Consider the following 12425-nt stretch of genomic DNA (forward strand, 5'->3'; position numbering starts at 1 on the left):
ATTATGTCATAGATTCCTAACATTGTTTCTTCAATTTTGTTCCTGAGGTATGACTGTCTCTTAGGGAGTTTATTTATTAAGCACTTCTTTTATGAAGTAAGTTAATGATGAGTCTCAGATGACAATTCTTCTTTGAGTTAAGACAGACACAATGATTCACCAGTTTTCCATTTGTGATATGCACAGGGCAGAGGGGAACTACAGAAGCAGGAAGGTGAATGAGTATAGTCTGAAAAAGTCTGTATTAAAAAGTGTTATTTCATTCATCAGAAAAAATTATAATGTTGACCATACAGTACCCAAATCATTGAGAAGAATGCCTCCTTTATGTGTTGCATTGTTCCTAATTATTACACTGAAGTTAATTTCTCACATTAAATGATAATGTCCACTAATCTTAACAGCAAAAGCAAAGAAAGACAAAACAGCAAGACTGTCTCACTGAGGTTGCTATGGGGACAGAATCAAGTCAGAAGCAGGTTCTGTGATATGTACATGAGATGCCAATTAGGAGAGTGCCTGCCACTCCTACCTTCTCCTGTTACATCCCAGCAGCTCTCTGTTCTCAGGGCTGGCTCAGGCCTTCTCCCCTCTTATGCAGAATTATAAGCAACAGATGAAAAGAAACTACTGGTACTGGGGGCAGTAGGCAGATTCAGAGTCTGTGAAGGAGGCAAGTAGCCAATGGAAGGAAAACAACTGACCTCTGGAAAAAAGAGAAGTTTCAGCAGTAATGGTGCTCAAAAGGAAAAGACACTTGGACTTTGGAAAGACCAATATGCAATCATAATCAGTTTCTTACTTTTATCAGTGAGAAATCATCCTTATCAACTGTGTTTCTTTGATAGCTTCCTCAACACGTCAGTAAATGGGTATTCAAGCTACATGAGTAAGGATTCAACCCATAGCAGCATTATTCATTCTCTGTTGTCCCCTGTTTAATTCTTCAGTAATTGAGCATCTAATAGGTGCTCATAATTCCTTGTGAAGAATTCTTTAGATGGGTATGGTGATCCATAACATTCTTTTATGTGCTGTGTGGTAAGCCACTTCAGTCGTGTCTGTCTCTGTGATCTTATGAACCATAGCTCCGGTAAGCTCTCTGTCAATGGGATTTTCCAGGCAAGAATACTGGAGTGGGTTGCCATGTCCTCTTCCAGGAGATCTTCCCGAGCCTGTGTCTCTCACATCTCCTACATTGGTTTGTGGATTCTTTACCACTAGCACCACCTGGGAAACCCACATATACTTGCGAGCATATGTACATGTGGGTGTGGATACTTCCCACCCTATGTGTATGTAATTCACCCTTTTCTACACATTGACTCATCTAGTATTCAGAACCACCTGTGTACTTTAGGACATGAATTTAGATATATACGAATATCTTATATTTGGAGAGTACTGCTGCCAGAGTTGAGCTAGACAATGAGCTAGCTATAATTCCTCCCTAGCAGAGCAAACAAATTTCCCTTAAATCTTTCAGGACCTAAACTGCATTCTGGTTTCTCACAGACCCAGTGTAACAAATGCTTAGTCCCTTCCCATCTTCTCATCTTCCCTTTCTCCCCCTGCAGTCAGTCCTTTATTTCTCTGTCAGTAGCAGTGCGTGTCCTAACTCGCGATGATGCTTCCCTGCATTTTCCCTCAGTCGGAATACTCTTTGGAGACATTCCTTGAACTTCCCCTTTGATTTCTTCATTGCATTTCCTCCGAAATCTGATTCTCAGCTATTTCTTCCTGATCGTCCTTATTGAAGTCTCCTTGAGAGCCTTCTATTCTGGAGGTGGGGAGAGAAGGAGCCGCCTTTCCTGATGTCCCATCTTCCCTGTTTTCCCCCTGCCATCCTCTCGCCTCACTCCCTCCTCCCCCACCAATGCTCACAGAAGTCCATTTTCACCGACAGGCCCACTCATCTCCTTCCGCGGCAGGACCTAGCTGCTCCCCTCCCCTGCCTGTGACTTCCCTGCTTTATGTATCTTTCACCTCGGCTGGTTCTTGTTCTTCAGCTGTCTTTTCCATCTGCAACCTGAAATCCACCTTCTCTGTTTTCTTCCCACGTCTGCCTAGCAATGCCTTTCAAAGCCTCACTCCTTGCTACAGCCACATTCACTGGGGCAGGTGTGAGCAGCTCAATGGCTTTGTATATCCTTTCGTCCTGATCCCATGGGGCTGCCCTCTTCCTATGCCGTTATGCTCTCCATGCATTTTGCATGGCTGTGGCCTTTCTGATTACAAAAGTGACAGACAATCCACTTTCTGCAGAAGGCCCAGAGGTGCCTTATTGCCCACACAGAGAGCCCTGGCCTGACTGCCTGTTATATTCAGATGCTTTTTTAAGCTATAGGGGGCTTTTGGTTCTTTTCTGTAAAAGCTGAATCTTTGGCCCATTTTTTGATTGGGTCGTTTATTTTTCTGGAATTGAGCTGCAGAAGTTGCTTGTATATTTTTGAGATTAGTTGTTTGTCAGTTGCTTCATTTGCTATTATTTTCTCCCATTCAGAAGGCTGTCTTTTCACCTTGCTTATTTTTCCTTTGTTGTGCAGAAGCTTTTAATTTTAATTAGATCCCATTTGTTTATTTTTGCTTTTATTTCCAGAATTCTGGGAGGTGGATCATAGAGGATCCTGCTGTGATTTATGTCGGAGAGTGTTTTGCCTATGTTCTCCTCTAGGAGTTTTATAGTTTCTGATCTTACATTTAGATCTTTAATCCATTTTGAGTTTATTTTTGTGTGCGGTGTTAGAAAGTGATCTAGTTTCATTCTTTTACAAGTGGTTGACCAGTTTTCCCAGCACCACTTGTTAAAGAGATTGTCTTTACTCCATTGTATATTCTTGCCTCCTTTGTCAAAGATAAGGTGTCCATATGTGTGTGGATTTATCTCTGGGCTTTCTATTTTGTTCCATTGATCTATATGTCTGTCTTTGTGCCAGTACCATACTGTCTTGAGTATTGCCTGGAGAATCCTGTGGACGGAGGAGTTGCACAGAGGTGGACACGACTGAAGTGACTTAGCATGCATGCATGCATTGGAGAAGGAAATGGCAGCCCACTCCAGTATTCTTGCCTGGAGAATCCCAGGGACAGAGGAGCCTGGTGGGCTGCCGTCTGTGGGGTCGCACAGAGTCAGACACGACTGAAGCGACTTAGCAGCAGCAGCAGCAGCAGCATGTCTCCTGCATTAGCAGTCAGGTTCTTTACCGCTAGCGCCACCGAGGAAGCCCTCCTCCTAGTATTGTTCAGTTGCTCAGCTGTTTCCGACTCTTTGTGACCCCATGGAATGCAGCACACCAGGCTTCCTTGTCCTTCACTATCTAGTATACTCTAAGATAATTTTATCTAATACAACTTAAATAAAATTGTACTGAAATCTTAATTCAAATTGTATTAATATATTTTCTGGGAATTGACACTCAAAAGAATAAATGCTTTTATCCATTAAAAAAAACAAAAAGCTGAATCTGTAGTATAATAAAAAAAGTCACACTTGGTAAGTACTGAGCCCTATGCTCCCCTATTTCAAACTCACGGGGTCCATTTAAATCTTAAATTTTCAGGCTGTTTTCCTAAGAATTAATAGAGAAACATGACTCCAGAAATTTTAACTTTTACAATTTAGGGGAATAGAAGATTGGGGCACTAGAGCATTGCATAACTTTTACTTAAAATAATATAAATGAGGTAGAATATAAGGTGGATTTTGAAGAGTTTCTCAGATCTCCCCTGAATTCACAGCCCTACTATGTGTAGTATTTTCCTGCCACATGAAATCCATTAGTCTGTTTTGACAGTGCTACAGTGTCTCTTCCTTATCATAGGTATAAACAAAGCACAGGAGTCAGCAAATCATGACCTATGGGCCATATCTGGCCTACCATCTGTTTTTGTAAATAAAGATTTATTGGAACAGAGTTATGTTCGTTTGCTTATGTGCTGTTTATGGCTGCTTTTACAAGGACAGTGTAACGTGGTCGTGACAGAGATCATACAACCCACTGTATTAGTCAGGATTCTGTAGAGAAACAGAACCACTAAGATATATAGATACATAGGGGGAAATTTATTATGAGAATTATGAGAATTTGTTCACATATTTATGGAAGCTAACAAGTAACGTGCTCTGCTTTCTACAAGCTAGAGAACATGAAAGCCAGTGGTGTATTTCAGTCTTAGTCCAAAGACCTGAGAATCAGCGAAGCCAATGGTGTGATTCCCAGTCTGAGGCCAAAGGCTTCAGAAGCCTGGGGGAAGTAAGTGCTGGTATAAAGTCTTGGAGACCAACAACCAAAATGAAGAGCTCTAAAGTAAAAGGGCTTCCCTGGTGGCTCAGACAGTAAAGAATCTGCCTGCAATGCAGGAGACCTGGAATAGATCCTGGGCTTGGGATGATCTCCTGGGGGAAGGCATGACAACCCACTTCAGTATTCTTGCCTTGAGAAACCCCATGGTCAAAGGAGCCTGGTGGGCTATAGTCCATGTTACAAAGAGATGGACACAACTGAAGTGACTAAGCACAGCACACACTAAAGCTGAAGGACAGGAGAAGACAGATGTCCAAAGTCAAGGCAGAAGGAGAGAATTTGCCCTTTCTCCTCCTTTTGGTTCTACCTTGGCATTCAATAAATTGGTCGGTGTCTGTCTATATCGGTGAGGGTTATCTTCTTTCCTCGATTGACTAGGTTAAATGCTAATCTTTTCTGGAAAAGCTCTCACAAACACACCCAGAAATAATGTTTCACCAGCTATCTGGCATCCCTTAGCCCAGACAAGTTGACATAGAAAATTAGCTATCACATCCACAAAGTTCCTTTACAAAGTTTGTTTAACTTTGATAAAGTGTCAAGAATTTGCTCTACTTTATCTTCTTGTCATTAACTTGATTTTTCATCCCAACTCTATTTCTTCCTTTTTTCCTTGTTAATCTAAAAATTCATACTTTCCAGCTCTTTAAATCTGTATTCCATTTAATCATGCTCTGGATACATTCACTGAAATCTCACACAAGGTAATGGATGCAGTCTTGGCACATTTTCTCCTGGTAAAGCCATTCGAATCAATCTGATTTCTATTTCTTGAAAGATTCACATCAAAATACTTTATATGTGGGATGCTGGTTACTAAAGATAACATTCACTGAATAGCCATCATTTTGTGCTGGGTGGTTGCCTGCCATCCTTATCAAGTTGATTTCCCTGCTCCACCTATTAAAGATCCATAATTTTTAATATGCTTTCACCATGTATTTCTTTCTTCTACATCAAATGCTATAGAACCTATGGGAAATAGCAAACCAAGAGCATTTTATTTCTTCCACTTTTGCCTCTATCTTGCTATTTTTGTATTTTTTAATTCCTTCCTTTACCCTGCCCTGCTCATCCTGTTTTCAGCTACCATTGACCCTGATCTACTAGGGACTACAGTTGGGAATGGGTAACTTATCCCCCACAATAGCTCCAATTTCTATTCCTCTCTTGTGTCCTTTGATCATTATAGTCTACATGACTTATGCCTCCTAAATATACTTGTCATCACTCTTCCTATGCTGTCTTCTGGTCAAGCTGATTGAATTGCTACCTTAACTCTTACAACTTTTTCCTCCTCTTTTTACCTTTCTTATTTATAGTGGCTTCTTTTGAGCATGTGCTACTCAGCTATGGTTTTTCAAGTAGTCATGTATGGATGTAAGAGTTGGATGATAAAGAAGATTGGGCACTGAAGAATTGATGCTTTGAAACTGTGGTGTTGGAGAAGACTCTTAAGAGTCCCTTCAACTGTAAGGAGACCAAACCAGTCTATCCTAAATGAAATCAACCCTAAACATTCATTGGAAGGACTGATGGTGAAGCTTAAGCTCCAATACTTTGGCCACCTGATGTGAAGAGTCGACTCACTGGAAAAGACCTTGATCCTGGGAAAGATAGAAGGCAGGAGGAGAAGGGGATGACAGGGGACAAGTGTGTTTGATGGCATCACCAACTCTATGGATATGAGTTCGAGTGAGCTCCAGGAGCTGGTGAAGGACAGGGAAGCCTGGCATGTTGCAGTTCATGGGGTGGCAAATAGTTGGATTTGACTGAGCAACTGGACAAAACTCATTCCTGAGGGAACAATAACTGCCATCTGCATTAATTTCAAGAAGTGATATGTCACCAATTACAGGTACTGAAAAACTAAGAGACTAATTGAAACATTTAAACTGAACATTGATTTTTTTTTTCATTTTTACAAATTCCACTAGGAAGTATCCCTCAGAAGAGAAGGGAGGAGGGAGAAAAATGTGAGGACTCCCTAATGTGTGCCAAGCACTCTGGATGCTTGCAATAACATTATTGGATATATTTCCCACTACAATCCTGTAAGATCAAAATTATTTCTTCTGTTGAAGGCATAGAGAAGTAAGAAACTTGCCTCAGGCTACACAGTAAGGTTACATTTCAGGGATTTGATACCACAGATGTTTGACTCCAAAGCCCATGATCTTTTATACTGCAGCACATTCTTTTCAGTGTTGCTTACTTTTTATACAATCTGTCTGTCTTGTTTCTGGAATAAGACAGAAACAAAGTCCCATCCATTTTATTAGCTATCATAGAATTTAGGAATGATTCCCACACTTTGAAATTACATATGAATTATCTGTGGATTAGCTGTCTTGGCTGTTGGAACAATTTAGGTGCTTGTGTTGCTGTGTTACATTGCTTCAAGCAAAGAAACATATGAAACAATCAACAGCAATAAAAACAACACTGAAAAACAATGATAATATTTCAGTTTGGATACCAGCCAGAAAGCCATGGCACATTCAAACTGGATATGTGGTGAGAGTTTAATTAAGGAAATTTAACAGGATTCATAAAAGTTGAGTTTGAACAATGCATAGGTTGGTCAAATCAGGCATATACTAATTGGAGATGGTTTTCAGGTTCAATAATACAGACATTCACAAGACACAGAAGAAGCATAACCATCCAGGGCATCAATTTTCATCCTCCAGATCCTTACTTCCTAGGCTGAGCTTGCATTCCCTGGTTCAAGTTGAAGGATGATATTTTAAAATGAGCTATCTGCTCAAACAACAAGGAACATTCAAGGTTATGAACCATTTTAATTTGCTGCCTAGATAGTTCCATAACTTACCTTATATCTTCAGGGCACTATGCCCAATAAATCCATAAATTCCAGGTTTGTTTGTCTGCGGTCATCCTCCACCATCATGCTTAAAGCATTTACCATATTTGTCTGGCAAGAGCCATGTCTACATGATGATTATACCAAATCTTCTGTTTTATCCAGGAAAACCTTGAGAGACAGAAATAGATCAGAATCCACCTGCTTAATTCCTTCCTTGCCCCAAACTAGCAAGGAGGGGCCATTAATTACCTTTAGGGCAAAGGAACATGTAAAAGGAACTGGAGGAGCTGCAGTCTTCATGAGAGGGCTGCAATAACCTGGCAGGGAGAGAACCGGAATAAACACTTCCTCATACACTCAACCCTCCAACAACTGCCTCCCTTTGACCCAAACCAGCTAGATTCTAGGGAACAAGGAAGCCTGCTCCTACTGACCATACATGTCTCTGAGCACAAAACAGGATGGAGAAAGGTAATGAGTATATCCAGAGATGAAACAGAAGTAATCCCTATACAGAGATACTGGGAAATTAAAATGTGTAATAAGTGGTCAACTCTTACTAAATTCTATTAAATTAGAAAATCAAGTTAAGAACTTTTTCCCATAAACAATCTATAAAGATATACTTCAAATTTTCTATTTAAGGGGATTTTACAACTTTTTACTATGACCCAGATGAGAGTTGTTTCTGAGTTAGGTCACCTTAATCCAGCCTGTTGCCATTTGAGTGCTGTAATTATTAAAGAAGTAGAAGCTAGTCTCCTCCTCTAAAACACCTTTAATATATGATGAGTTTACTATTCAGATGCTTTTTTTTTTTCTCAAAAACAAGGAGCATAGTTCCCTGACACAGACAATTTCACACACTATACATAACATTGGTCCAACCTTTCAATGACTTAAAATCAACAACAAGTATGTATTAAATAACTATTATCATACTCAGGACTGTGTCAGATAAAAATTGACTTACAGATCTGTGTGTGCTGTACAGGGTAGGGAAGTCAGGGAGTGAAGGAGGAAAGAACATCATTATTATTTTCAAAAGGTTTTAGAAATCTCCAAATGTCTTTTTTGAAAATGGTTCAAAGTAGTTTTCTTTAATGCGTTATTGCAAGCTCTGTTGTAATTGGCATTTAAACAGCTAACCCTTTACAGGAAACATAGATAGCCAGCCATATTTTTGAAACTGAGTCAATCAATAATTAGCAACAATGGTCACGCTATATAACTTTTGTTATAAATATAGAAGATGTCTTTATAATCTTCCTCAAACTTAGAAGATATTCCTGGTACAAAATGACTTTTTCCGACTAGTTTTCTTCTGTTCATAAATTTCATGAGGAAAATGCATCATAGAAAAGATTGATGATGGCCAAATGACTAACATTTGTTGAGGACCTATAAACATAGCCCTTTTCACACAGTCCTTTTCTAGATCTCATGTGACTATCTCTTCCCCTATTAATGTTGAGACTTTATTCTTGCAGTTTAACTTCTGAGCCTCTGTATCTTCATCAGTATAGGTAAGCTTTATTTCTATCCCAAAGGATGGGCAAATGTTTTGTAAAAATTTAATATACAAAGTTGGTTTTTGGCTTTATACACAAGAAAGCTTATGATCTCTCTATTTTATGAAAATTTAAATTTTCCACAGTTGTTTTACTTGGAGCTGGTTAGCATTTTTTCTGCCTTGATATTGTGGTGGAGTGTATGGGAAAAGTGAGTGAACTCTGTTATGGAGTGTATGGTGAAGTTAGTTTATAGTGAGATGATCATGATTTTTAAAAGAGCTAATATGAAAATTCCCCTGAATCAAGCCACACCACTGCCCACCAGAATCTGGAGAACTTCTGGCATGATAATAAGGGAATCTGCCTGCCATCTATGTTAAATTAAAACACTTACACTTCCTCCATGAAAGTGGAATGTGAAAACTTGAAATAAACTTTCCCTTAGGGAATGAGCTCTGAATAGATCAGGAAAGAAAAATAAAACCTGGAAGAAACATAAAATAAAAGTTTAAAAGCCATTTTACCAGAAATAAATCATTTTTGAACTTTGCAGAGTAGATGGATTATCAAAAACGATTGATCATCTAAAATTTTATCATCCAGGCGCCTATCCTTTCATCCCCTCAAAGTCTGTATTTTTTTTTTTATGTTCAACTATCATTAACCTAACAAAGTTACAGCTGCCTCTCTGAGACCTCTGTTTAATGGATAAATAAACTGAAGACATTTCAGGAAGTGTTTTAAATTGAATCTCATTAATTTGTTGTTTCAGAAAGCAGTCACCATTAGCAATCACTCCATTGCTTCAAATGGCAGAGCATTTTTGCAATCCAATTCATTATGCCTTCTCAGTATAAGAAGGGGCCAGAGCTAATGTCATGACTGCCTTGTCATTCTAACTGTGCTGCTTCATTTCCTGGAAATCTGAAGCCCTGCATTTTCTTTCATTTGCTAATCTACTTAAGAGTGATTTCATATTTTACTTGAGTTGGAATGTTGCCTGTAATCTATACAGAGGGGAATATTTGCCTCACCAGGATCCTCGTGACTTGATCCTTCTTCATGGCTTCCAAGTAGTCTAGAATCCATAGATAAGTCCAAATTTTAAAGCTTAGTTTTATTCCTGGCTTTGACCCACTGCTTCCAGAACCATCTAACCAATAGATATTAAAAGCTGTTGTTTTAGTTTCAGTTACTCTGAAGGAAGGATTTGCCTGTTGGTAGCTGGGTCAGGAAGATCCCCTGGAGTAGGAAATGGCAACCCAACTCAGAATTTTTGCCTGGAAAATGCCATGGACAGAAGAGCCTGGTGAGCTACAGTCCAGGGGGCTGCAGGAGAGTTGGACACACCTGAATACACATGCACAGTTGCACAGCTTGTCTGAGAGGCAATCTGAAAAAGCAGAAGGAAAGAAGTGAAGCAAGTTGGAAAGAGAAGAGACAAAAGCCAAGAGAGAGCTCAAGCCCACAGGAAACACTGAGATGTGGCAACTGAAAATAAAGGCACAGTGTGAGAGTTGTGAGTTAAGTTTTATCTGGGTCCAAATGAAGACTATAGCCTGGGAGACAGCCTCTCAGATAGCTCTGATGAACTACTCTAAAGAGGTGGGGAGCAGAGTGTCAATATTCCCTGATTGGGTAAAGCATCTGCCTCCAACGCGGGAGACCTGGGATCGATCCCTGGGTCGGGAAGATCCCCTGGAGAAGGAAATGGCAACCCACTCCAGTATTCTTGCCTGGAGAATCCCATGGACAGAGGACCCTGGTAGGCTACAGTCCATGGGGTCGCAAAGAGTCAGACAGGACTGAGCGACTTCACCATCACCACCAGTGAAGGGGAATATTTGCAGTCAAGCACGTATTTGGTAGAAGGTTGCTGTAGTCATGAGGAGCAGATGCCTCCATTGATTTTATTGCTTTCCTAGATATGAAAAGATGCAAGAAATTTGGCTCATAAAATCTTCTCTTGAAAAATATATAGCTATCGAAGGCCTATTCTGCCAGTTTTCCTAGAGCATGGAGCACTGGATTTCTAGTTTCCACACTGAACTCCTTTCAGGGTGTGTTGAAGGTCAACAACTGCAATGGCTAATGACTTCATCCTTATAGAGGCAGATGGAGAGCAATAATATTTTGTCCACAGACACTTACAACTGAAAGATGGGGGGCTGAGGTCTTATATTGTATGGTGTTGTCCCTCACTGCGTAACACTCCAACCTTTATGGGCTGCACTTGCACTTGGGCTCACTTGCCTCCCTTTATCTCAGAAAGCAAAAAAGTATAGCAAGGTAAAGGGAGCTGTCCAATTCACCTGTGCTGAAATCAGGGACCCTAGGGAAAGGGCAAGTTACTCTGCTGTGGGGCAGCATGGGTGTCTGAGAGGCATCAGTAGCTGCCTATGCAACATATATTACATTTTAGTTCTCTCGTGTTTGTTGTGTCTCTTTTAGCCAGTGGAGTTGCATACAATCAAATTCAACCCAGAATCTTAACAATGTGGAACTGTGCACTAGATAAAAATAAGATTGAATTTCAATTATTGGTATGAGTCTACATAGTTGTGTTACATTATTCATGGAAAGAAAGTTATCTCTCTCTCTCTCTTTTTTAAAGAGCACTATGGAGATCTTGGCATTACATAGCATACATTTAAAGCAGGAAGAAATCGCCTTGATGTCATTGACCTTTTGTTTGTTAATGCTTCTCACTGATATTTTTTCTCTCATTTTAGAAGTCTTATTGTTTCAACTTATTCTTCCTCTTCTTCCTCAACATCTTTTCTTCGTTCTCTTCTTTCTCCTCCTCCTCCTCTTCACCTCCTCCTTATTCATATTCTTTATTTTGTTTACCACTAGTAATGATTTGAAGAAACCAATACAAACAAATTTGCCATTCTAAAAAGAAATGTCTTCTATCAATAAACAATTATTTTAAATATATCATGCAATTTTCTTCTGACTTGTAGAGTTTCTGTTGAGAAATCACCTGCTAATATATGATGGGAATTCCCTTATATATTATTTGTTGGATTTTTTTCCCTTGTTGCTTTTAATATTTTATCTTTGTCTTTAACTTTTGTCAGTTTAATGACTATATGTCTCAGTGCATTGATGAAAGGAAGAATCTACAAACAAGAATGCTCTACCCAGCAAAACTCTCATTCAGATTTGATGGAGAAATAAACAATTATTGATTTCAAATACACTATGCAGACACCTCAAAACTTTTGGAGTCAGACAAGTCTAAGTTCAAAACTCTTTGTGCCAATCATTGTACTCTGTCACCAGGATACCTAAACTCTTTTAAAAACTCTATTTCTTTATTGTCTTTTTATTTTTCCCTTGGTTTATTAAGTTAGAATTGATAAAACTGTATATAGTTAAACTGTAAAAAGTAATGATTTGATATAATTTACTTGGGAAAAATATTACCAAAATCAAGTTAACTAACACATCCATCACCTCACATAATTACTATTTTGTGTGAGTATCATGAGGATGTTTAAAATCTACACTCATAGCTAATTTCAAGGATATAGCAAGTATTATTAACTATAGTCACTATACTGTACATTAGGTCCTTAAAACATAATCATCTTATAATTGGAAGCTTGTACTCTTTGAACATGATCAACCTGTTCCCCATTACACCTCCTCCAGACTGTGTTAAACACTGTTCTCTTCTTTCTATGAGCTAATTTATTTTTGATTTGACATATAAATTACTTCATATATTATTTAGGTTCACTCCCTGGTGGCTCAGATGGTAAACCATCT

This window comes from Ovis canadensis, chromosome 2 (assembly GCF_042477335.2).
Source record: "Ovis canadensis isolate MfBH-ARS-UI-01 breed Bighorn chromosome 2, ARS-UI_OviCan_v2, whole genome shotgun sequence".
NCBI lineage: Eukaryota > Metazoa > Chordata > Mammalia > Artiodactyla > Bovidae > Ovis > Ovis canadensis.